The sequence below is a fragment of the Coregonus clupeaformis genome, unplaced genomic scaffold (assembly GCF_020615455.1).
Source record: "Coregonus clupeaformis isolate EN_2021a unplaced genomic scaffold, ASM2061545v1 scaf3259, whole genome shotgun sequence".
Taxonomy (NCBI): Eukaryota; Metazoa; Chordata; class Actinopteri; order Salmoniformes; family Salmonidae; genus Coregonus; species Coregonus clupeaformis.
Window position 1 is genome coordinate 7,178 of NW_025536713.1, and position 23,291 is coordinate 30,468.

The following is a 23,291-nucleotide window of genomic DNA, read 5'->3' on the forward strand; positions in this document are numbered from 1 at the left end:
CTTTCATACAATCCCTTAAATCTTCTTTAACTAAAATCAAATCTATCCTGGTTTGTTTTAACTCCCCTAAAACCACCTGCCTTCTAGAAAATTCTCGTTTATCGGGATTGTCATCTCTCCATATGTCAATAAGTTTTTTCTCAACCATCATTTTCTTTAAAACCCCTCTAGATGCATCATTTCTAAAAGCAGCTCCCCTTGTCATATCTAATCTGTCCATTTTCACATTAAAATCCCCCACCACGATGCAATTTCCCACACTCCATCGTCCCACTTCAACAAATAAAACCTTGCGCTCTATTTCATTATTTGGCGCATAAACATTTATAATTCTAAACTTCATATCCATATACTCAAAATCTAAAACTAAAATCCTCCCATTATTATCATCATGTACATGTACCACTTTGTCCACCACATCCTTTCTCACTAGAATAGCAACCCCACTAGAATTCCCTCTACCATTATTAACAAAAATAAAATCCCTCCATATTTGTTTTACTTTCAATACACAATCATTGTCCCAATGCGTCTCTTGTAGGCATAAGATATCCACATTCTTCATTTGAACTATATTTTGAAATTTATCCATCGTCCTTAAACCATTTACATTTAGGGACACAAACTTAACCATTTCAAAAAATAATAAAATGAAAAGAAATACCTTCATTGTCCTCTACTTTTTGTCCTGTTTCTTTCCTCTTCTATCCTTCTTCTCCCCCCCCGTCGCTTTCCTCTTCCTGTAGCTTTCCCTTAGTTGTTCTACCTTTGCCCCTTCGTCCGTATCAGATATCTCCTCCAAGCCCATTTCGTCCAACCAACTCAAGTTCTTTACTCCCACATCCGTTGTGCTCCCCGTATCTCTCTCCGTCTCTGGTATTGTCGTCAAACTCAAACTGCCCTCCATGTCTTCACCCCCTGAGGTACTCGCAGGGCCTGAGCTTTCCCCCAATAATCTGCGCGTCCCCAGTGCCTCCACCCAGCCCGATCCCCCCCCTCCTCCTGTAAACTCCCTCTTCTCATCTCTGAGTCCAAGCTGCTCCCTATTTCGTCTGCCTTTTGCTCTTCCATCTCTCCACCTTCCTCCACATCCTCTTCCCCATCCTCTTCTTCTCCTCCCGGTGATACATCGGCTTCCATTAAGAGGTCCTGGCTCTCCTCCTCACTTACAACCTCTCCACAGTTGCACTCATCGGTTCCCTTCCGACATCCTGCGCAAACTGCCCTATCCCTCGCTCCAGCACATTCCCTCGCATAGTGTCCCTGGTTTCCGCACTTAAAACACCTAAAGTCAGGGCAGTCCTTTAAAATATGTCCAGGTTGAATACACAGGCGACATACCCTAACCTGCTTGTCATGAATCACCCTGAAATATTCACCACCCTCCATTGTCTCGAACTTAGTGGAATACGGCAAGGACTGCACGGTGTCCGTGAACTTTACCTTACAGTATCTTGTCCCATCCACGATTTCCGTACCCGGCCAGACTCTCCTTCTGATTTCTGAGACCGCAGCTACACCCCAGATCCGCAGTTTATCCAGTATAGCTCCGTCTTCGATATAAACTGGCAAATTCATAAACGAGACTATGAGTTCGTTTGCCATCATATCTCTCGCCATTACCTTCGTGTTCTTAATCATGAACCCATCCATTAAACACTCTTTTCCATTTTCATCCCCCATCGTGACTTCATATTTCCTTTCTCCTTTTATTCTGCACCCCACCACCTTTCCGCACACATCTTCAATTGATCTTAGTAATTCCATCGTCGTTATCTTGTCTTCTCCCATCAATTCCACTGCCACTGTTCGTTCCTTGCCGTATTTTGAGCCACCTTCAGGTCCAAGTTTTGTCCGTTGCGCATTGCCTTTGTCTTTATCCGTTCCATTATTCTTTGCCATGTTGTCCGTCATTAACCAAACAGAAAAAAAGTCTCAAAAAACTCACCCCCAAGCAGCAGAACTGCAAGGGGGGAAAAAACTAACTAACCTTAAACTTAATTGAATTCAAAATCAAACAATTGTCCTTCAATAAACTAAGAAACTCAAGCAAATAGTTCTCTCCCAAACACTCACTTACAGCTTAATCACCTGCACCTGTCTCACTCAACTCACCGGAAGGGCGTATTCAGGGTGGTATGGCCGTAAGCGAGGGAACAACTCTTGGTACACTATATAAAGTCAATGTGTCACTCACTCTGAAAGGGACACAGAAACGTATCCACTTTGTGACACAAGCTGAAGAAGCTTAACCCCTGCTTACATTTCCATATATATATATATATATATTTGAGTCTTGTTGGGGGGGGTAAGAGGGCATATCCTATGTTGATTTATGACAAGTTCATTGACTAGGGCCCTATAAAATAGGCGTTGCGGACCGAATCACGGAATCCAGACATTAAACCGAAATTCAACAATATTCAAACATTTATTGAACTTAGTAAGAAATCAACTAAATCTATTCAACTTGTTAGAAAACGCATTCATTTGCCCAAGTCAATCATAAGACATGAACAAAATGCATCAGTGATTCGTATTTCCATGAACTTTCTGAAACGGCACAGGAATGCCCCTGTCTGTGTGCATGTGTGCGGTGCGCGCGTATGTCTACACTTTGTGTAGCCGTTAGCGATGATGCTAATGATAACCTTCTTCTGGTAGGGAAGGAATGGCTTTCCCCAAAACCTTCGCAAGTAAATGTTAACTACAAAGTAGCCTATGCCTGCATGGCAGAATTATACCGTGATCATTTGCATCACTCCAGTTGCCATTTGTTCTACAGCAACACCGCTTAACCAAACAAAGGTCTCTTCCTGGTGCATGCTTGCATTTAAGGGTAACTACACCCCAACATCTAAATGTCTTACATTTTTCCCAGACCTCACAAATGGTCACCTGATAGGGTTTAAACATTGTTGTGGACATAGAACATCCAATTGTGCTGTTTTGCTATTAAAAAGGTGTACTTTTGAGAGCGAAAACCTGCCAAAACAGGGACAAACGGTCAACGGGGAAATCTAAACGGAGAAAAGGGAACTTGGGAATTAACGGAATCAGGCAAAACATTGAAGGGATTGTATAGTGCCCTAATGGACTACAGACATTGACTGTCTCCTAGACTAAAAACAAAGGCTGCATGTACTGCCTATATTTTGAGGGAAACGCACTGTCCATTATTTGATTTGATTTGATCAGGGCAGGGCAGCACACAAACTGCATTTAGTCCAATAACAATCCATGATATTATTAGGGTGATAAATAAAAAGCAGTTGCTCCATGACACAAGAGCAAGCTCTACTGGGACAAAAGCTTACAGCACCTGGTATTCCCAGGCGGTCTCCCATCCAAGTACTAACCAGGCCCGACCCTGCTTAGCTTCCGAGATCGGACGAGATCGGGCGTATTCAGGCTGGTATGGCCGTAAGCGAGGGAACAACTCTTGGTACACTATATAAAGTCAATGTGTCACTCACTCTGAAAGGGACACAGAAACGTATCCACTTTGTGACACAAGCTGAAGAAGCTCAACCCCTGCTTACATTTCCAATATATATATATATATATTTGAGTCTTGTTGGGGGGGAAGAGGGCATATCCTATGTTGATTTATGACAAGTTCATTGACTAGGGCCCTATAAAATAGGCGTTGCGGACCGAATCACGGAATCCAGACATTAAACCGAAATTCAACAATATTCAAACATTTATTGAACTTAGTAAGAAATCAACTAAATCTATTCAACTTGTTAGAAAACGCATTCATTTGCCCAAGTCAATCATAAGACATGAACAAAATGCATCAGTGATTCGTATTTCCATGAACTTTCTGAAACGGCACAGGAATGCCCCTGTCTGTGTGCATGTGTGCGGTGCGCGCGTATGTCTACACTTTGTGTAGCCGTTAGCGATGATGCTAATGATAACCTTCTTCTGGTAGGGAAGGAATGGCTTTCCCCAAAACCTTCGCAAGTAAATGTTAACTACAAAGTAGCCTATGCCTGCATGGCAGAATTATACCGTGATCATTTGCATCACTCCAGTTGCCATTTGTTCTACAGCAACACCGCTTAACCAAACAAAGGTCTCTTCCTGGTGCATGCTTGCATTTAAGGGTAACTACACCCCAACATCTAAATGTCTTACATTTTTCCCAGACCTCACAAATGGTCACCTGATAGGGTTTAAACATTGTTGTGGACATAGAACATCCAATTGTGCTGTTTTGCTATTAAAAAGGTGTACTTTTGAGAGCGAAAACCTGCCAAAACAGGGACAAACGGTCAACGGGGAAATCTAAACGGAGAAAAGGGAACTTGGGAATTAACGGAATCAGGCAAAACATTGAAGGGATTGTATAGTGCCCTAATGGACTACAGACATTGACTGTCTCCTAGACTAAAAACAAAGGCTGCATGTACTGCCTATATTTTGAGGGAAACGCACTGTCCATTATTTGATTTGATTTGATCAGGGCAGGGCAGCACACAAACTGCATTTAGTCCAATAACAATCCATGATATTATTAGGGTGATAAATAAAAAGCAGTTGCTCCATGACACAAGAGCAAGCTCTACTGGGACAAAAGCTTACAGCACCTGGTATTCCCAGGCGGTCTCCCATCCAAGTACTAACCAGGCCCGACCCTGCTTAGCTTCCGAGATCGGACGAGATCGGGCGTATTCAGGCTGGTATGGCCGTAAGCGAGGGAACAACTCTTGGTACACTATATAAAGTCAATGTGTCACTCACTCTGAAAGGGACACAGAAACGTATCCACTTTGTGACACAAGCTGAAGAAGCTCAACCCCTGCTTACATTTCCAATATATATATATATATATTTGAGTCTTGTTGGGGGGGAAGAGGGCATATCCTATGTTGATTTATGACAAGTTCATTGACTAGGGCCCTATAAAATAGGCGTTGCGGACCGAATCACGGAATCCAGACATTAAACCGAAATTCAACAATATTCAAACATTTATTGAACTTAGTAAGAAATCAACTAAATCTATTCAACTTGTTAGAAAACGCATTCATTTGCCCAAGTCAATCATAAGACATGAACAAAATGCATCAGTGATTCGTATTTCCATGAACTTTCTGAAACGGCACAGGAATGCCCCTGTCTGTGTGCATGTGTGCGGTGCGCGCGTATGTCTACACTTTGTGTAGCCGTTAGCGATGATGCTAATGATAACCTTCTTCTGGTAGGGAAGGAATGGCTTTCCCCAAATCCTTCGCAAGTAAATGTTAACTACAAAGTAGCCTATGCCTGCCTGGCAGAATTATACCGTGATCATTTGCATCACTCCAGTTGCCATTTGTTCTACAGCAACACCGCTTAACCAAACAAAGGTCTCTTCCTGGTGCATGCTTGCATTTAAGGGTAACTACACCCCAACATCTAAATGTCTTACATTTTTCCCAGACCTCACAAATGGTCACCTGATAGGGTTTAAACATTGTTGTGGACATAGAACATCCAATTGTGCTGTTTTGCTATTAAAAAGGTGTACTTTTGAGAGCGAAAACCTGCCAAAACAGGGACAAACGGTCAACGGGGAAATCTAAACGGAGAAAAGGGAACTTGGGAATTAACGGAATCAGGCAAAACATTGAAGGGATTGTATAGTGCCCTAATGGACTACAGACATTGACTGTCTCCTAGACTAAAAACAAAGGCTGCATGTACTGCCTATATTTTGAGGGAAACGCACTGTCCATTATTTGATTTGATTTGATCAGGGCAGGGCAGCACACAAACTGCATTTAGTCCAATAACAATCCATGATATTATTAGGGTGATAAATAAAAAGCAGTTGCTCCATGACACAAGAGCAAGCTCTACTGGGACAAAAGCTTACAGCACCTGGTATTCCCAGGCGGTCTCCCATCCAAGTACTAACCAGGCCCGACCCTGCTTAGCTTCCGAGATCGGACGAGATCGGGCGTATTCAGGCTGGTATGGCCGTAAGCGAGGGAACAACTCTTGGTACACTATATAAAGTCAATGTGTCACTCACTCTGAAAGGGACACAGAAACGTATCCACTTTGTGACACAAACTGAAGAAGCTCAACCCCTGCTTACATTTCCAATATATATATATATATATTTGAGTCTTGTTGGGGGGGGAAGAGGGCATATCCTATGTTGATTTATGACAAGTTCATTGACTAGGGCCCTATAAAATAGGCGTTGCGGACCGAATCACGGAATCCAGACATTAAACCGAAATTCAACAATATTCAAACATTTATTGAACTTAGTAAGAAATCAACTAAATCTATTCAACTTGTTAGAAAACGCATTCATTTGCCCAAGTCAATCATAAGACATGAACAAAATGCATCAGTGATTCGTATTTCCATGAACTTTCTGAAACGGCACAGGAATGCCCCTGTCTGTGTGCATGTGTGCGGTGCGCGCGTATGTCTACACTTTGTGTAGCCGTTAGCGATGATGCTAATGATAACCTTCTTCTGGTAGGGAAGGAATGGCTTTCCCCAAAACCTTCGCAAGTAAATGTTAACTACAAAGTAGCCTATGCCTGCATGGCAGAATTATACCGTGATCATTTGCATCACTCCAGTTGCCATTTGTTCTACAGCAACACCGCTTAACCAAACAAAGGTCTCTTCCTGGTGCATGCTTGCATTTAAGGGTAACTACACCCCAACATCTAAATGTCTTACATTTTTCCCAGACCTCACAAATGGTCACCTGATAGGGTTTAAACATTGTTGTGGACATAGAACATCCAATTGTGCTGTTTTGCTATTAAAAAGGTGTACTTTTGAGAGCGAAAACCTGCCAAAACAGGGACAAACGGTCAACGGGGAAATCTAAACGGAGAAAAGGGAACTTGGGAATTAACGGAATCAGGCAAAACATTGAAGGGATTGTATAGTGCCCTAATGGACTACAGACATTGACTGTCTCCTAGACTAAAAACAAAGGCTGCATGTACTGCCTATATTTTGAGGGAAACGCACTGTCCATTATTTGATTTGATTTGATCAGGGCAGGGCAGCACACAAACTGCATTTAGTCCAATAACAATCCATGATATTATTAGGGTGATAAATAAAAAGCAGTTGCTCCATGGCACAAGAGCAAGCTCTACTGGGACAAAAAACTTACAGCACCTGGTATTCCCAGGCGGTGTCCCATCCAAGTACTAACCAGGCCCGACCCTGCTTAGCTTCCGAGATCGGACGAGATCGGGCGTATTCAGGCTGGTATGGCCGTAAGCGAGGGAACAGCTCTTGGTACACTATATAAAGTAAATGTGTCACTCACTCTGAAAGGGACACAGAAACGTATCCACTTTGTGACACAAACTGAAGAAGCTCAACCCCTGCTTACATTTCCAATATATATATATATATTTGAGTCTTGTTGGGGGGAAGAGGGCATATCCTATGTTGATTTATGACAAGTTCATTGACTAGGGCCCTATAAAATAGGCGTTGCGGACCGAATCACGGAATCCAGACATTAAACCGAAATTCAACAATATTCAAACATTTATTGAACTTAGTAAGAAATCAACTAAATCTATTCAACTTGTTAGAAAACGCATTCATTTGCCCAAGTCAATCATAAGACATGAACAAAATGCATCAGTGATTCGTATTTCCATGAACTTTCTGAAACGGCACAGGAATGCCCCTGTCTGTGTGCATGTGTGCGGTGCGCGCGTATGTCTACACTTTGTGTAGCCGTTAGCGATGATGCTAATGATAACCTTCTTCTGGTAGGGAAGGAATGGCTTTCCCCAAAACCTTCGCAAGTAAATGTTAACTACAAAGTAGCCTATGCCTGCCTGGCAGAATTATACCGTGATCATTTGCATCACTCCAGTTGCCATTTGTTCTACAGCAACACCGCTTAACCAAACAAAGGTCTCTTCCTGGTGCATGCTTGCATTTAAGGGTAACTACACCCCAACATCTAAATGTCTTACATTTTTCCCAGACCTCACAAATGGTCACCTGATAGGGTTTAAACATTGTTGTGGACATAGAACATCCAATTGTGCTGTTTTGCTATTAAAAAGGTGTACTTTTGAGAGCGAAAACCTGCCAAAACAGGGACAAACGGTCAACGGGGAAATCTAAACGGAGAAAAGGGAACTTGGGAATTAACGGAATCAGGCAAAACATTGAAGGGATTGTATAGTGCCCTAATGGACTACAGACATTGACTGTCTCCTAGACTAAAAACAAAGGCTGCATGTACTGCCTATATTTTGAGGGAAACGCACTGTCCATTATTTGATTTGATTTGATCAGGGCAGGGCAGCACACAAACTGCATTTAGTCCAATAACAATCCATGATATTATTAGGGTGATAAATAAAAAGCAGTTGCTCCATGACACAAGAGCAAGCTCTACTGGGACAAAAACTTACAGCACCTGTTATTCCCAGGCGGTCTCCCATCCAAGTACTAACCAGGCCCGACCCTGCTTAGCTTCCGAGATCGGACGAGATCGGGCGTATTCAGGATGGTATGGCCGTAAGCGAGGGAACAACTCTTGGTACACTATATAAAGTCAATGTGTCACTCACTCTGAAAGGGACACAGAAACGTATCCACTTTGTGACACAAACTGAAGAAGCTCAACCCCTGCTTACATTTCCAATATATATATATATATTTGAGTCTTGTTGGGGGGGGGGAAGAGGGCATATCCTATGTTGATTTATGACAAGTTCATTGACTAGGGCCCTATAAAATAGGCGTTGCGGACCGAATCACGGAATCCAGACATTAAACCGAAATTCAACAATATTCAAACATTTATTGAACTTAGTAAGAAATCAACTAAATCTATTCAACTTGTTAGAAAACGCATTCATTTGCCCAAGTCAATCATAAGACATGAACAAAATGCATCAGTGATTCGTATTTCCATGAACTTTCTGAAACGGCACAGGAATGCCCCTGTCTGTGTGCATGTGTGCGGTGCGCGCGTATGTCTACACTTTGTGTAGCCGTTAGCGATGATGCTAATGATAACCTTCTTCTGGTAGGGAAGGAATGGCTTTCCCCAAATCCTTCGCAAGTAAATGTTAACTACAAAGTAGCCTATGCCTGCCTGGCAGAGTTATACCGTGATCATTTGCATCACTCCAGTTGCCATTTGTTCTACAGCAACACCGCTTAACCAAACAAAGGTCTCTTCCTGGTGCATGCTTGCATTTAAGGGTAACTACACCCCAACATCTAAATGTCTTACATTTTTCCCAGACCTCACAAATGGTCACCTGATAGGGTTTAAACATTGTTGTGGACATAGAACATCCAATTGTGCTGTTTTGCTATTAAAGAGGTGTACTTTTGAGAGCGAAAACCTGCCAAAACAGGGACAAACGGTCAACGGGGAAATCTAAACGGAGAAAAGGGAACTTGGGAATTAACGGAATCAGGCAAAACATTGAAGGGATTGTATAGTGCCCTAATGGACTACAGACATTGACTGTCTCCTAGACTAAAAACAAAGGCTGCATGTACTGCCTATATTTTGAGGGAAACGCACTGTCCATTATTTGATTTGATTTGATCAGGGCAGGGCAGCACACAAACTGCATTTAGTCCAATAACAATCCATGATATTATTAGGGTGATAAATAAAAAGCAGTTGCTCCATGGCACAAGAGCAAGCTCTACTGGGACAAAAAACTCACAGCACCTGGTATTCCCAGGCGGTCTCCCATCCAAGTACTAACCAGGCCCGACCCTGCTTAGCTTCCGAGATCGGACGAGATCGGGAGTATTCAGGCTGGTATGGCCGTAAGCGAGGGAACAGCTCTTGGTACACTATATAAAGTCAATGTGTCACTCACTCTGAAAGGGACACAGAAACGTATCCACTTTGTGACACAAACTGAAGAAGCTCAACCCCTGCTTACATTTCCAATATATATATATATATATTTGAGTCTTGTTGGGGGGGGAAGAGGGCATATCCTATGTTGATTTATGACAAGTTCATTGACTAGGGCCCTATAAAATAGGCGTTGCGGACCGAATCACGGAATCCAGACATTAAACCGAAATTCAACAATATTCAAACATTTATTGAACTTAGTAAGAAATCAACTAAATCTATTCAACTTGTTAGAAAACGCATTCATTTGCCCAAGTCAATCATAAGACATGAACAAAATGCATCAGTGATTCGTATTTCCATGAACTTTCTGAAACGGCACAGGAATGCCCCTGTCTGTGTGCATGTGTGCGGTGCGGCGCGTATGTCTACACTTTGTGTAGCCGTTAGCGATGATGCTAATGATAACCTTCTTCTGGTAGGGAAGGAATGGCTTTCCCCAAAACCTTCGCAAGTAAATGTTAACTACAAAGTAGCCTATGCCTGCCTGGCAGAATTATACCGTGATCATTTGCATCACTCCAGTTGCCATTTGTTCTACAGCAACACCGCTTAACCAAACAAAGGTCTCTTCCTGGTGCATGCTTGCATTTAAGGGTAACTACACCCCAACATCTAAATGTCTTACATTTTTCCCAGACCTCACAAATGGTCACCTGATAGGGTTTAAACATTGTTGTGGACATAGAACATCCAATTGTGCTGTTTTGCTATTAAAAAGGTGTACTTTTGAGAGCGAAAACCTGCCAAAACAGGGACAAACGGTCAACGGGGAAATCTAAACGGAGAAAAGGGAACTTGGGAATTAACGGAATCAGGCAAAACATTGAAGGGATTGTATAGTGCCCTAATGGACTACAGACATTGACTGTCTCCTAGACTAAAAACAAAGGCTGCATGTACTGCCTATATTTTGAGGGAAACGCACTGTCCATTATTTGATTTGATTTGATCAGGGCAGGGCAGCACACAAACTGCATTTAGTCCAATAACAATCAATGATATTATTAGGGTGATAAATAAAAAGCAGTTGCTCCATGACACAAGAGCAAGCTCTACTGGGACAAAAAACTTACAGCACCTGTTATTCCCAGGCGGTCTCCCATCCAAGTACTAACCAGGCCCGACCCTGCTTAGCTTCCGAGATCGGACGAGATCGGGCGTATTCAGGATGGTATGGCCGTAAGCGAGGGAACAACTCTTGGTACACTATATAAAGTCAATGTGTCACTCACTCTGAAAGGGACACAGAAACGTATCCACTTTGTGACACAAACTGAAGAAGCTCAACCCCTGCTTACATTTCCAAATATATATATATATATTTGAGTCTTGTTGGGGGGAGAAGAGGGCATATCCTATGTTGATTTATGACAAGTTCATTGACTAGGGCCCTATAAAATAGGCGTTGCGGACCGAATCACGGAATCCAGACATTAAACCGAAATTCAACAATATTCAAACATTTATTGAACTTAGTAAGAAATCAACTAAATCTATTCAACTTGTTAGAAAACGCATTCATTTGCCCAAGTCAATCATAAGACATGAAAAAAATGCATCAGTGATTCGTATTTCCATGAACTTTCTGAAACGGCACAGGAATGCCCCTGTCTGTGTGCATGTGTGCGGTGCGCGCGTATGTCTACACTTGGTGTAGCCGTTAGCGATGATGCTAATGATAACCTTCTTCTGGTAGGGAAGGAATGGCTTTCCCCAAATCCTTCGCAAGTAAATGTTAACTACAAAGTAGCCTATGCCTGCCTGGCAGAGTTATACCGTGATCATTTGCATCACTCCAGTTGCCATTTGTTCTACAGCAACACCGCTTAACCAAACAAAGGTCTCTTCCTGGTGCATGCTTGCATTTAAGGGTAACTACACCCCAACATCTAAATGTCTTACATTTTTCCCAGACCTCACAAATGGTCACCTGATAGGGTTTAAACATTGTTGTGGACATAGAACATCCAATTGTGCTGTTTTGCTATTAAAGAGGTGTACTTTTGAGAGCGAAAACCTGCCAAAACAGGGACAAACGGTCAACGGGGAAATCTAAACGGAGAAAAGGGAACTTGGGAATTAACGGAATCAGGCAAAACATTGAAGGGATTGTATAGTGCCCTAATGGACTACAGACATTGACTGTCTCCTAGACTAAAAACAAAGGCTGCATGTACTGCCTATATTTTGAGGGAAACGCACTGTCCATTATTTGATTTGATTTGATCAGGGCAGGGCAGCACACAAACTGCATTTAGTCCAATAACAATCCATGATATTATTAGGGTGATAAATAAAAAGCAGTTGCTCCATGACACAAGAGCAAGCTCTACTGGGACAAAAGCTCACAGCACCTGGTATTCCCAGGCGGTCTCCCATCCAAGTACTAACCAGGCCCGACCCTGCTTAGCTTCCGAGATCGGACGAGATCGGGCGTATTCAGGCTGGTATGGCCGTAAGCGAGGAACAGCTCTTGGTACACTATATAAAGTAAATGTGTCACTCACTCTGAAAGGGACACAGAAACGTATCCACTTTGTGACACAAACTGAAGAAGCTCAACCCCTGCTTACATTTCCAATATATATATATATATATTTGAGTCTTGTTGGGGGGGGAAGAGGGCATATCCTATGTTGATTTATGACAAGTTCATTGACTAGGGCCCTATAAAATAGGCGTTGCGGACCGAATCACGGAATCCAGACATTAAACCGAAATTCAACAATATTCAAACATTTATTGAACTTAGTAAGAAATCAACTAAATCTATTCAACTTGTTAGAAAACGCATTCATTTGCCCAAGTCAATCATAAGACATGAACAAAATGCATCAGTGATTCGTATTTCCATGAACTTTCTGAAACGGCACAGGAATGCCCCTGTCTGTGTGCATGTGTGCGGTGCGCGCGTATGTCTACACTTTGTGTAGCCGTTAGCGATGATGCTAATGATAACCTTCTTCTGGTAGGGAAGGAATGGCTTTCCCCAAAACCTTCGCAAGTAAATGTTAACTACAAAGTAGCCTATGCCTGCCTGGCAGAATTATACCGTGATCATTTGCATCACTCCAGTTGCCATTTGTTCTACAGCAACACCGCTTAACCAAACAAAGGTCTCTTCCTGGTGCATGCTTGCATTTAAGGGTAACTACACCCCAACATCTAAATGTCTTACATTTTTCCCAGACCTCACAAATGGTCACCTGATAGGGTTTAAACATTGTTGTGGACATAGAACATCCAATTGTGCTGTTTTGCTATTAAAAAGGTGTACTTTTGAGAGCGAAAACCTGCCAAAACAGGGACAAACGGTCAACGGGGAAATCTAAACGGAGAAAAGGGAACTTGGGAATTAACGGAATCAGGCAAAACATTGAAGGGATTGTATAGTGCCCTAATGGACTACAGACATTGACTGTCTCCTAGACTAAAAACAAAGGCTGCATGTACTGCCTATATTTTGAGGGAAACGCACTGTCCATTATTTGATTTGATTTGATCAGGGCAGGGCAGCACACAAACTGCATTTAGTCCAATAACAATCCATGATATTATTAGGGTGATAAATAAAAAGCAGTTGCTCCATGACACAAGATCACGCTCTACTGGGACAAAAAGCTTACAACACCTGGTATTCCCAGGCAGTCTCCCATCCAAGTACTAACCAGGCCCGACCCTGCTTAGCTTCCGAGATCGGACGAGATCAGGCGTATTCAGGCTGGTATGGCCGTAAGCGAGGGAAAAACTCTTGGTACACTATATAAAGTCAATGTGTCACTCACTCTGAAAGGGACACAGAAACGTATCCACTTTGTGACACAAACTGAAGAAGCTCAACCCCTGCTTACATTTCCAATATATATATATATATTTGATTCTTGTTGGGGGGAAGAGGGCATATCCTATGTTGATTTATGACAAGTTCATTGACTAGGGCCCTATAAAATAGGCGTTGCGGACCGAATCACGGAATCCAGACATTAAACCGAAATTCAACAATATTCAAACATTTATTGAACTTAGTAAGAAATCAACTAAATCTATTCAACTTGTTAGAAAACGCATTCATTTGCCCAAGTCAATCATAAGACATGAACAAAATGCATCAGTGATTCGTATTTCCATGAACTTCCTGAAACGGCACAGGAATGCCCCTGTCTGTGTGCATGTGTGCGGTGCGCGCTGTGATGTCACGAGAGGCTGTGTCCTGGAGGGACGTTACATCCCCCTGAGGTGGCTGCAAACCCAGAAAGCTATGGCTCCATCTGCTGGTATGGTCGGGAACTCCACCCCTCTATGGCCAATCTTCCCACGCAGCTGAAACAAATGAGGAGCTGATGAGCGGAAGGTTTGGGAAGGGAAGAGACACAGTCTCCAACCTGGGCTCTCTGGAGGACAAGAGTGCTGCACGTCCACTTCCAGGAGGAATATAAGGATTTGGAGATACTTACCTTTGGGGAAATACTCACCTTTGGATATATGCACCTGTGGAAATACGTGTGGGACATTTGGAAGGACGTTTTTGCTGGGTTGGCCACTAGCTGCAACGTGGAATACAGTAAGACTGGGGAAAAGTTATTTGAGCGAGGGAGAGTTATGATTTTGGATGTGGAAGAGACATCCCTGAACTGTTAACCCTTAAAGAGCCACCAGAGAACAGAATTGTGTTATACTTTCGTTAGTTTCCCAAGACCTTTAATATAATCTTGTTTTGGTTGAACCTGGTCTCCTTGCACTACTTGAGCAATCCCGCTGAAAGCTGTGTAGCCTCTCGTGACATCACAGATGGTGGAGAATACGGGCACGCTCAAGCGTTAATAGTGCATGTCAGAGGAGGATACCGAAGGTTTGATCACCCAGTTTTCCAAGTTGGCCGTAGGCTCCCGCCCGACTGAAATGGAGGACATATTGAAAGCCCTTGTTGCTGGCCAGCAAGCCCAGATGCAAGTAAACGTGGCTCTCTTGGAGGAGCAAAAGAAAGCCAACCTTCTGAAGGCAGAGGAATTGCAGTTGCAGAGACAGAGGGTGGTCCAAAATACCCGCCCAATAAAGGCAAGTGACTTTATATCTAAGATGGGAGCTACCGATGACATTGAGGCATACCTGCATGCATTTGAGGCCACGGCCACTAGGGGAAGCCTGGCCCAAGCAACAGTGGGTTGGTCTGTTAGCCCCCCTTTCTAACCGGGGAAGCGCTGAATGCTGTCCGGGACCTGGGCCCTGACCAGGTTACTGACTATGATGCCCTGAAGTCTGAGATCCTCAGCAGATATGGACTCACAAAGTTTGGTATGGCCCAGCGCTTTCACAGCTGGACCTTCCAACCAGACCAACCTCCTCGGGCGCAGATGCATGAACTTGTCCGAATCGCAAGGAAATGGCTGGATCCGCAGAGGAATACAGCAGCGGCGGTGGTGGAGGCCGTTGTGGTGGATCGTTACCTACGCGCCCTGCCTTATGAGGCAAAAACGGTTCATCAGTCAACAGGCCTTGACCACGGCTGATCTGACCGTGGAAGCTGTGGAAAAGTACCAGGCCACAGCGGAGATGCTGAATGCTTCCCGAAAAGACCCCAGGAGGGCGGCCCCACCACAAATGGGAAGAACCCGTCCAAAGGACCCCAAGGTCTCGAACCCAGCCACGTCAGGACTTATCCCGGCTCCAGGGGGAGCCAGAAACCAGGCGGGTCCAAGAAGAGTACACCAGGAGGGGGAAACTCGACAGTGTTACCGGTGTGGGGAGATGGGACATATCTCCTGGCAGTGTGGGAAACCAGCCGATGAACCTATGCCCACTGCGGAGTCCTCCAGCTCAGCACCCACACACCGTTTTGCCTCGCTCTTGGGAGTCGTAGATGGCGGCCCAGATCGACCCCCACCTGCCCGGTAACTGTGAATCACCATGATGTGGAGGCCTTACTGGATTCTGGTAGCCGGGCCACCCTGGTGCGTAAGGATTTGGTGGGCCCAACGTGTCTGACCCCGGGGAAAGTCCTCCCAGTTTCCTGTGTCCATGGGGACACCAGAGAATACCCCATTACTGAACTTACAATGACCAGCACACGGGGAACCATACACACGACGGCGGGGGTGGTTGATTCCCTCCCCGTCCCTGTCCTAATTGGACGAGACTGCCCAGCCTTTTACCCACTCTGGAGAGAGTCTCAGGAGAGGATAACCCGAGTACCTCGGAAACGGAGAGGCAAGACTCATCCTGGGAAGGCTCGGTGCAATCCTCCGAGTTACTCACTCCCGCCCGGGCTCTGATAGGGAGGGCAGGTGCCCAGACCGACACAGAGACGGAGCTACAGAATCTGGACAAAGAACTGTCTGGTCTGAAGGGGACCGCTGAGAGGTATCGTTTGTTAAAGCAACAGTTAGACATGAAGACAGAAGAGTTAGATATCCTCCAGGCTAAACTCCAACAGAGCTCCTTCCATAAGCAACAGGAGGAGCTGGAGAGGCTGCGCAGGACCATCGAGGAGTGTGAGGAGACCCTGCGCAGTAGTAAGGAGGTCCAGAAGAAGGCAGAGGAGAAGTACAAGGTGTTGGAGAACAAGATGAAGAATGCGGAGGCAGAGAGAGAGAAGGAACTGAAAGCTGCTCAACAGAAGCTAAACTCTGCTAAAACCAAGGCTGATGCGTTCAGTAAGAAACTCAAGGAGAGACCCCAGAGACCGGCACTGTACAACACAGCACCAACTCACCAGATGGAGTGGAAACAGCCGAGGGCTGGCAAGCACCACGGCAATGCGGACGCCCTCTCCCGGCGTGATGCCTTCTTCGCTGCCTTTACCCCGACGAGGACGTCGGTCCCGAGGAGGGGATGTGTGATGTCACGAGAGGCTGTGTCCTGGAGGGACGTTACATCCCCCTGAGGTGGCTGCAAACCTAGACAGCTATGGCTCCATCTGCTGGTATGGTCGGGAACTCCACCCCTCTATGGCCAATCTTCCCACGCAGCTGAAACAAATGAGGAGCTGATGAGCGGAAGGTTTGGGAAGGGAAGAGACACAGTCTCCAACCTGGGCTCTCTGGAGGACAAGAGTGCTGCACGTCCACTTCCAGGAGGAATATAAGGATTTGGAGATACTTACCTTTGGGGAAATACTCACCTTTGGATATATGCACCTGTGGAAATACGTGTGGGACATTTGGAAGGACGTTTTGCTGGGTTGGCCACTAGCTGCAACGTGGAATACAGTAAGACTGGGGAAAAGTTATTTGAGCGAGGGAGAGTTATGATTTTGGATGTGGAAGAGACATCCCTGAACTGTTAACCCTTAAAGAGCCACCAGAGAACAGAATTGTGTTATACTTTCGTTAGTTTCCCAAGACCTTTAATAAAATCCTTGTTTTGGTTGAACCTGGTCTCCTTGCACTACTTGAGCAATCCCGCTGAAAGCTGTGTAGCCTCTCGTGACATCACAGCGCGTATGTCTACACTTTGTGTAGCCGTTAGCGATGATGCTAATGATAACCTTCTTCTGGTAGGGAAGGAATGGCTTTCCCCAAAACCTTCGCAAGTAAATGTTAACTACAAAGTAGCCTATGCCTGCATGGCAGAATTATACCGTGATCATTTGCATCACTCCAGTGGCCATTTGTTCTACAGCAACACCGCTTAACCAAACAAAGGTCTCTACCTGGTGCACGCTTGCATTTAAGGGTAACTACACCCCAAAATCTAAATGTCTTACATTTTTCCCAGACCTCACAAATGGTCACCTGATAGGGTTTAAACATTGTTGTGGACATAGAACATCCAATTGTGCTGTTTTGCTATTAAAAAGGTGTACTTTTGAGAGCGAAAACCTGCCAAAACAGGGACAAACGGTCAACGGGGAAATCTAAACGGAGAAAAGGGAACTTGGGAATTAACGGAATCAGGCAAAACATTGAAGGGATTGTATAGTGCCCTAATGGACTACAGACATTGACTGTCTCCTAGACTAAAAACAAAGGCTGCATGTACTGCCTATATTTTGAGGGAAACGCACTGTCCATTATTTGATTTGATCAGGGCAGGGCAGCACACACAAACTGCATTTAGTCCAATAACAATCCATGATATTATTAGGGTGATAAATAAAAGGCAGTTGCTCCATGACACAAGAGCACGCTCTACTGGGACAAAAAGCTTACAGCACCTGGTATTCCCAGGCGGTCTCCCATCCAAGTACGAACCAGGCCCGACGCTGCTTAGCTTACGAGATCGGACGAGATCAGGCGTATTCAGGATGGTATGGCCGTAAGCGAGGGAACAACTCTTGGTACACTATATAAAGTCAATGTGTCACTCACTCTGAAAGGGACACAGAAACGTATCCACTTTGTGACACAAACTGAAGAAGCTCAACCCTTGCTTACATTTCCAATATATAGATATATATTTGAGTCTTGTTGGGGGAAGAGGGCATATCCTATGTTGATTTATGACAAGTTCATTGACTAGGGCCCTATAAAATAGGCGTTGCGGACCGAATCACGGAATCCAGACATTAAACCGAAATTCAACAATATTCAAACATTTATTGAACTTAGTAAGAAATCAACTAAATCTATTCAAATTGTTAGAAAACGCATTCATTTGCCCAAGTCAATCATAAGACATGAACAAAATGCATCAGTGATTCGTATTTCCATGAACTTTCTGAAACGGCACAGGAATGCCCCTGTCTGTGTGCATGTGTGCGGTGCGCGCGTATGTCTACACTTTGTGTAGCCGTTAGCGATGATGCTAATGATAACCTTCTTCTGGTAGGGAAGGAATGGCTTTCCCCAAAACCTTCGCAAGTAAATGTTAACTACAAAGTAGCCTATGCCTGCATGGCAGAATTATACCGTGATCATTTGCATCACTCCAGTTGCCATTTGTTCTACAGCAACACCGCTTAACCAAACAAAGGTCTCTACCTGGTGCACGCTTGCATTTAAGGGTAACTACACCCCAAAATCTAAATGTCTTACATTTTTCCCAGACCTCACAAATGGTCACCTGATAGGGTTTAAACATTGTTGTGGACATAGAACATCCAATTGTGCTGTTTTGCTATTAAAAAGGTGTACTTTTGAGAGCGAAAACCTGCCAAAACAGGGACAAACGGTCAACGGGGAAATCTAAACGGAGAAAAGGGTACTTGGGAATTAACGGAATCAGGCAAAACATTGAAGGGATTGTATAGTGCCCTAATGGACTACAGACATTGACTGTCTCCTAGACTAAAAACAAAGGCTGCATGTACTGCCTATATTTTGAGGGAAACGCACTGTCCATTAATTTGATTTGATCAGGGCAGGGCAGCACACACAAACTGCATTTAGTCCAATAACAATCCATGATATTATTAGGGTGATAAATAAAAAGCAGTTGCTCCATGACACAAGAGCACGCTCTACTGGGACAAAAGCTTACAGCACCTGGTATTCCCAGGCGGTCTCCCATCCAAGTACTAACCAGGCCCGACCCTGCTTAGCTTCCGAGATCGGACGAGATCGGGCGTATTCAGGCTGGTATGGCCGTAAGCGAGGGAACAACTCTTGGTACACTATATAAAGTCAATGTGTCACTCACTCTGAAAGGGACACAGAAACGTATCCACTTTGTGACACAAACTGAAGAAGCTCAACCCTTGCTTACATTTCCAAATATATATATATATATATTTGAGTCTTGTTGGGGGGAAGAGGGCATATCCTATGTTGATTTATGACAAGTTCATTGACTAGGGCCCTATAAAATAGGCGTTGCGGACCGAATCACGGAATCCAGACATTAAACCGAAATTCAACAATATTCAAACATTTATTGAACTTAGTAAGAAATCAACTAAATCTATTCAACTTGTTAGAAAACGCATTCATTTGCCCAAGTCAATCATAAGACATGAACAAAATGCATCAGTGATTCGTATTTCCATGAACTTTCTGAAACGGCACAGGAATGCCCCTGTCTGTGTGCATGTGTGCGGTGCGCGCGTATGTCTACACTTTGTGTAGCCGTTAGCGATGATGCTAATGATAACCTTCTTCTGGTAGGGAAGGAATGGCTTTCCCCAAAACCTTCGCAAGTAAATGTTAACTACAAAGTAGCCTATGCCTGCCTGGCAGAATTATACCGTGATCATTTGCATCACTCCAGTTGCCATTTGTTCTACAGCAACACCGCTTAACCAAACAAAGGTCTCTTCCTGGTGCACGCTTGCATTTAAGGGTAACTACACCCCAAAATCTAAATGTCTTACATTTTTCCCAGACCTCACAAATGGTCACCTGATAGGGTTTAAACATTGTTGTGGACATAGAACATCCAATTGTGCTGTTTTGCTATTAAAAAGGTGTACTTTTGAGAGCGAAAACCTGCCAAAACAGGGACAAACGGTCAACGGGGAAATCTAAACGGAGAAAAGGGAACTTGGGAATTAACGGAATCAGGCAAAACATTGAAGGGATTTTATAGTGCCCTAATGGACTACAGACATTGACTGTCTCCTAGACTAAAAACAAAGGCTGCATGTACTGCCTATATTTTGAGGGAAACGCACTGTCCATTATTTGATTTGATCAGGGCAGGGCAGCACACACAAACTGCATTTAGTCCAATAACAATCCATGATATTATTAGGGTGATAAATAAAAGGCAGTTGCTCCATGACACAAGAGCACGCTCTACTGGGACAAAAGCTTACAGCACCTGGTATTCCCAGGCGGTCTCCCATCCAAGTACTAACCAGGCCCGACCCTGCTTAGCTTCCGAGATCGGACGAGATCGGGCGTATTCAGGCTGGTATGGCCGTAAGCGAGGGAACAACTCTTGGTACACTATATAAAGTCAATGTGTCACTCACTCTGAAAGGGACACAGAAACGTATCCACTTTGTGACACAAACTGAAGAAGCTCAACCCTTGCTTACATTTCCAATATATATATATATATATTTGAGTCTTGTTGGGGGGGGAAGAGGGCATATCCTATGTTGATTTATGACAAGTTCATTGACTAGGGCCCTATAAAATAGGCGTTGCGGACCGAATCACGGAATCCAGACATTAAACCGAAATTCAACAATATTCAAACATTTATTGAACTTAGTAAGAAATCAACTAAATCTATTCAACTTGTTAGAAAACGCATTCATTTGCCCAAGTCAATCATAAGACATGAACAAAATGCATCAGTGATTCGTATTTCCATGAACTTTCTGGAACGGCACAGGAATGCCCCTGTCTGTGTGCATGTGTGCGGTGCGCGCGTATGTCTACACTTTGTGTAGCCGTTAGCGATGATGCTAATGATAACCTTCTTCTGGTAGGGAAGGAATGGCTTTCCCCAAAACCTTCGCAAGTAAATGTTAACTACAAAGTAGCCTATGCCTGCCTGGCAGAATTATACCGTGATCATTTGCATCACTCCAGTGGCCATTTGTTCTACAGCAACACCGCTTAACCAAACAAAGGTCTCTTCCTGGTGCATGCTTGCATTTAAGGGTAACTACACCCCAAAATCTAAATGTCTTACATTTTTCCCAGACCTCACAAATGGTCACCTGATAGGGTTTAAACATTGTTGTGGACATAGAACATCCAATTGTGCTGTTTTGCTATTAAAAAGGTGTACTTTTGAGAGCGAAAACCTGCCAAAACAGGGACAAACGGTCAACGGGGAAATCTAAACGGAGAAAAGGGAACTTGGGAATTAACGGAATCAGGCAAAACATTGAAGGGATTGTATAGTGCCCTAATGGACTACAGACATTGACTGTCTCCTAGACTAAAAACAAAGGCTGCATGTACTGCCTATATTTTGAGGGAAACGCACTGTCCATTATTTGATTTGATCAGGGCAGGGCAGACACACAAACTGCATTTAGTCCAATAACAATCCATGATATTATTAGGGTGATAAATAAAAGGCAGTTGCTCCATGACACAAGAGCACGCTCTACTGGGACAAAAGCTTACAGCACCTGGTATTCCCAGGCGGTCTCCCATCCAAGTACTAACCAGGCCCGACCCTGCTTAGCTTCCGAGATCGGACGAGATCAGGGCGTATTCAGGCTGGTATGGCCGTAAGCGAGGGAACAACTCTTGGTACACTATATAAAGTCAATGTGTCACTCACTCTGAAAGGGACACAGAAACGTATCCACTTTGTGACACAAACTGAAGAAGCTCAACCCCTGCTTACATTTCCAATATATATATATATATATTTGAGTCTTGTTGGGGGGAAGAGGGCATATCCTATGTTGATTTATGACAAGTTCATTGACTAGGGCCCTATAAAATAGGCGTTGCGGACCGAATCACGGAATCCAGACATTAAACCGAAATTCAACAATATTCAAACATTTATTGAACTTAGTAAGAAATCAACTAAATCTATTCAACTTGTTAGAAAACGCATTCATTTGCCCAAGTCAATCATAAGACATGAACAAAATGCATCAGTGATTCGTATTTCCATGAACTTTCTGAAACGGCACAGGAATGCCCCTGTCTGTGTGCATGTGTGCGGTGCGCGCGTATGTCTACACTTTGTGTAGCCGTTAGCGATGATGCTAATGATAACCTTCTTCTGGTAGGGAAGGAATGGCTTTCCCCAAAACCTTCGCAAGTAAATGTTAACTACAAAGTAGCCTATGCCTGCCTGGCAGAATTATACCGTGATCATTTGCATCACTCCAGTGGCCATTTGTTCTACAGCAACACCGCTTAACCAAACAAAGGTCTCTTCCTGGTGCATGCTTGCATTTAAGGGTAACTACACCCCAAAATCTAAATGTCTTACATTTTTCCCAGACCTCACAAATGGTCACCTGATAGGGTTTAAACATTGTTGTGGACATAGAACATCCAATTGTGCTGTTTTGCTATTAAAAAGGTGTACTTTTGAGAGCGAAAACCTGCCAAAACAGGGACAAACGGTCAACGGGGAAATCTAAACGGAGAAAAGGGAACTTGGGAATTAACGGAATCAGGCAAAACATTGAAGGGATTTGTATAGTGCCCTAATGGACTACAGACATTGACTGTCTCCTAGACTAAAAACAAAGGCTGCATGTACTGCCTATATTTTGAGGGAAACGCACTGTCCATTGATTTGATTTGATCAGGGCAGGGCAGCCACACAAACTGCATTTAGTCCAATAACAATCCATGATATTATTAGGGTGATAAATAAAAGGCAGTTGCTCCATGACACAAGAGCACGCTCTACTGGGACAAAAGCTTACAGCACCTGGTATTCCCAGGCGGTCTCCCATCCAAGTACTAACCAGGCCCGACCCTGCTTAGCTTCCGAGATCGGACGAGATCGGGCGTATTCAGGCTGGTATGGCCGTAAGCGAGGGAACAACTCTTGGTACACTATATAAAGTCAATGT

At 43.9% G+C, this 23,291-nt stretch overlaps 14 non-coding genes across 14 annotated transcripts; all 14 read right to left on the reverse strand.

The window, feature by feature from the left end:
• Positions 1–3,310: 3,310 nt before the first annotated feature.
• LOC123489761 lies at positions 3,311–3,429 on the reverse strand. The gene has a single exon (XR_006660645.1). It is a non-coding gene; the product is annotated as a 5S ribosomal RNA (ribosomal RNA).
• A 1,157-nt stretch (positions 3,430–4,586) lies between these two features.
• On the reverse strand, positions 4,587–4,705 carry LOC123489762. The gene has a single exon (XR_006660646.1). It is a non-coding gene; the product is annotated as a 5S ribosomal RNA (ribosomal RNA).
• A 1,157-nt stretch (positions 4,706–5,862) lies between these two features.
• On the reverse strand, positions 5,863–5,981 carry LOC121559317. The gene has a single exon (XR_005998738.2). It is a non-coding gene; the product is annotated as a 5S ribosomal RNA (ribosomal RNA).
• A 1,159-nt stretch (positions 5,982–7,140) lies between these two features.
• Positions 7,141–7,259, reverse strand: LOC123489755. Its single transcript, XR_006660639.1, has one exon. It is a non-coding gene; the product is annotated as a 5S ribosomal RNA (ribosomal RNA).
• Positions 7,260–8,413: 1,154 nt separating this feature from the next.
• On the reverse strand, positions 8,414–8,532 carry LOC123489750. Its single transcript, XR_006660634.1, has one exon. It is a non-coding gene; the product is annotated as a 5S ribosomal RNA (ribosomal RNA).
• Positions 8,533–9,691: 1,159 nt separating this feature from the next.
• On the reverse strand, positions 9,692–9,810 carry LOC123489752. Its single transcript, XR_006660636.1, has one exon. It is a non-coding gene; the product is annotated as a 5S ribosomal RNA (ribosomal RNA).
• Positions 9,811–10,970: 1,160 nt separating this feature from the next.
• Positions 10,971–11,089, reverse strand: LOC123489751. Its single transcript, XR_006660635.1, has one exon. It is a non-coding gene; the product is annotated as a 5S ribosomal RNA (ribosomal RNA).
• A 1,157-nt stretch (positions 11,090–12,246) lies between these two features.
• Positions 12,247–12,365, reverse strand: LOC123489749. Its single transcript, XR_006660633.1, has one exon. It is a non-coding gene; the product is annotated as a 5S ribosomal RNA (ribosomal RNA).
• Positions 12,366–13,523: 1,158 nt separating this feature from the next.
• LOC123489757 lies at positions 13,524–13,642 on the reverse strand. The gene has a single exon (XR_006660641.1). It is a non-coding gene; the product is annotated as a 5S ribosomal RNA (ribosomal RNA).
• Positions 13,643–18,044: 4,402 nt separating this feature from the next.
• Positions 18,045–18,163, reverse strand: LOC123489759. The gene has a single exon (XR_006660643.1). It is a non-coding gene; the product is annotated as a 5S ribosomal RNA (ribosomal RNA).
• Positions 18,164–19,314: 1,151 nt separating this feature from the next.
• On the reverse strand, positions 19,315–19,433 carry LOC123489744. The gene has a single exon (XR_006660628.1). It is a non-coding gene; the product is annotated as a 5S ribosomal RNA (ribosomal RNA).
• Positions 19,434–20,587: 1,154 nt separating this feature from the next.
• Positions 20,588–20,706, reverse strand: LOC123489745. The gene has a single exon (XR_006660629.1). It is a non-coding gene; the product is annotated as a 5S ribosomal RNA (ribosomal RNA).
• A 1,154-nt stretch (positions 20,707–21,860) lies between these two features.
• Positions 21,861–21,980, reverse strand: LOC123489756. The gene has a single exon (XR_006660640.1). It is a non-coding gene; the product is annotated as a 5S ribosomal RNA (ribosomal RNA).
• A 1,154-nt stretch (positions 21,981–23,134) lies between these two features.
• LOC123489746 lies at positions 23,135–23,253 on the reverse strand. The gene has a single exon (XR_006660630.1). It is a non-coding gene; the product is annotated as a 5S ribosomal RNA (ribosomal RNA).
• Positions 23,254–23,291: the final 38 nt, after the last annotated feature.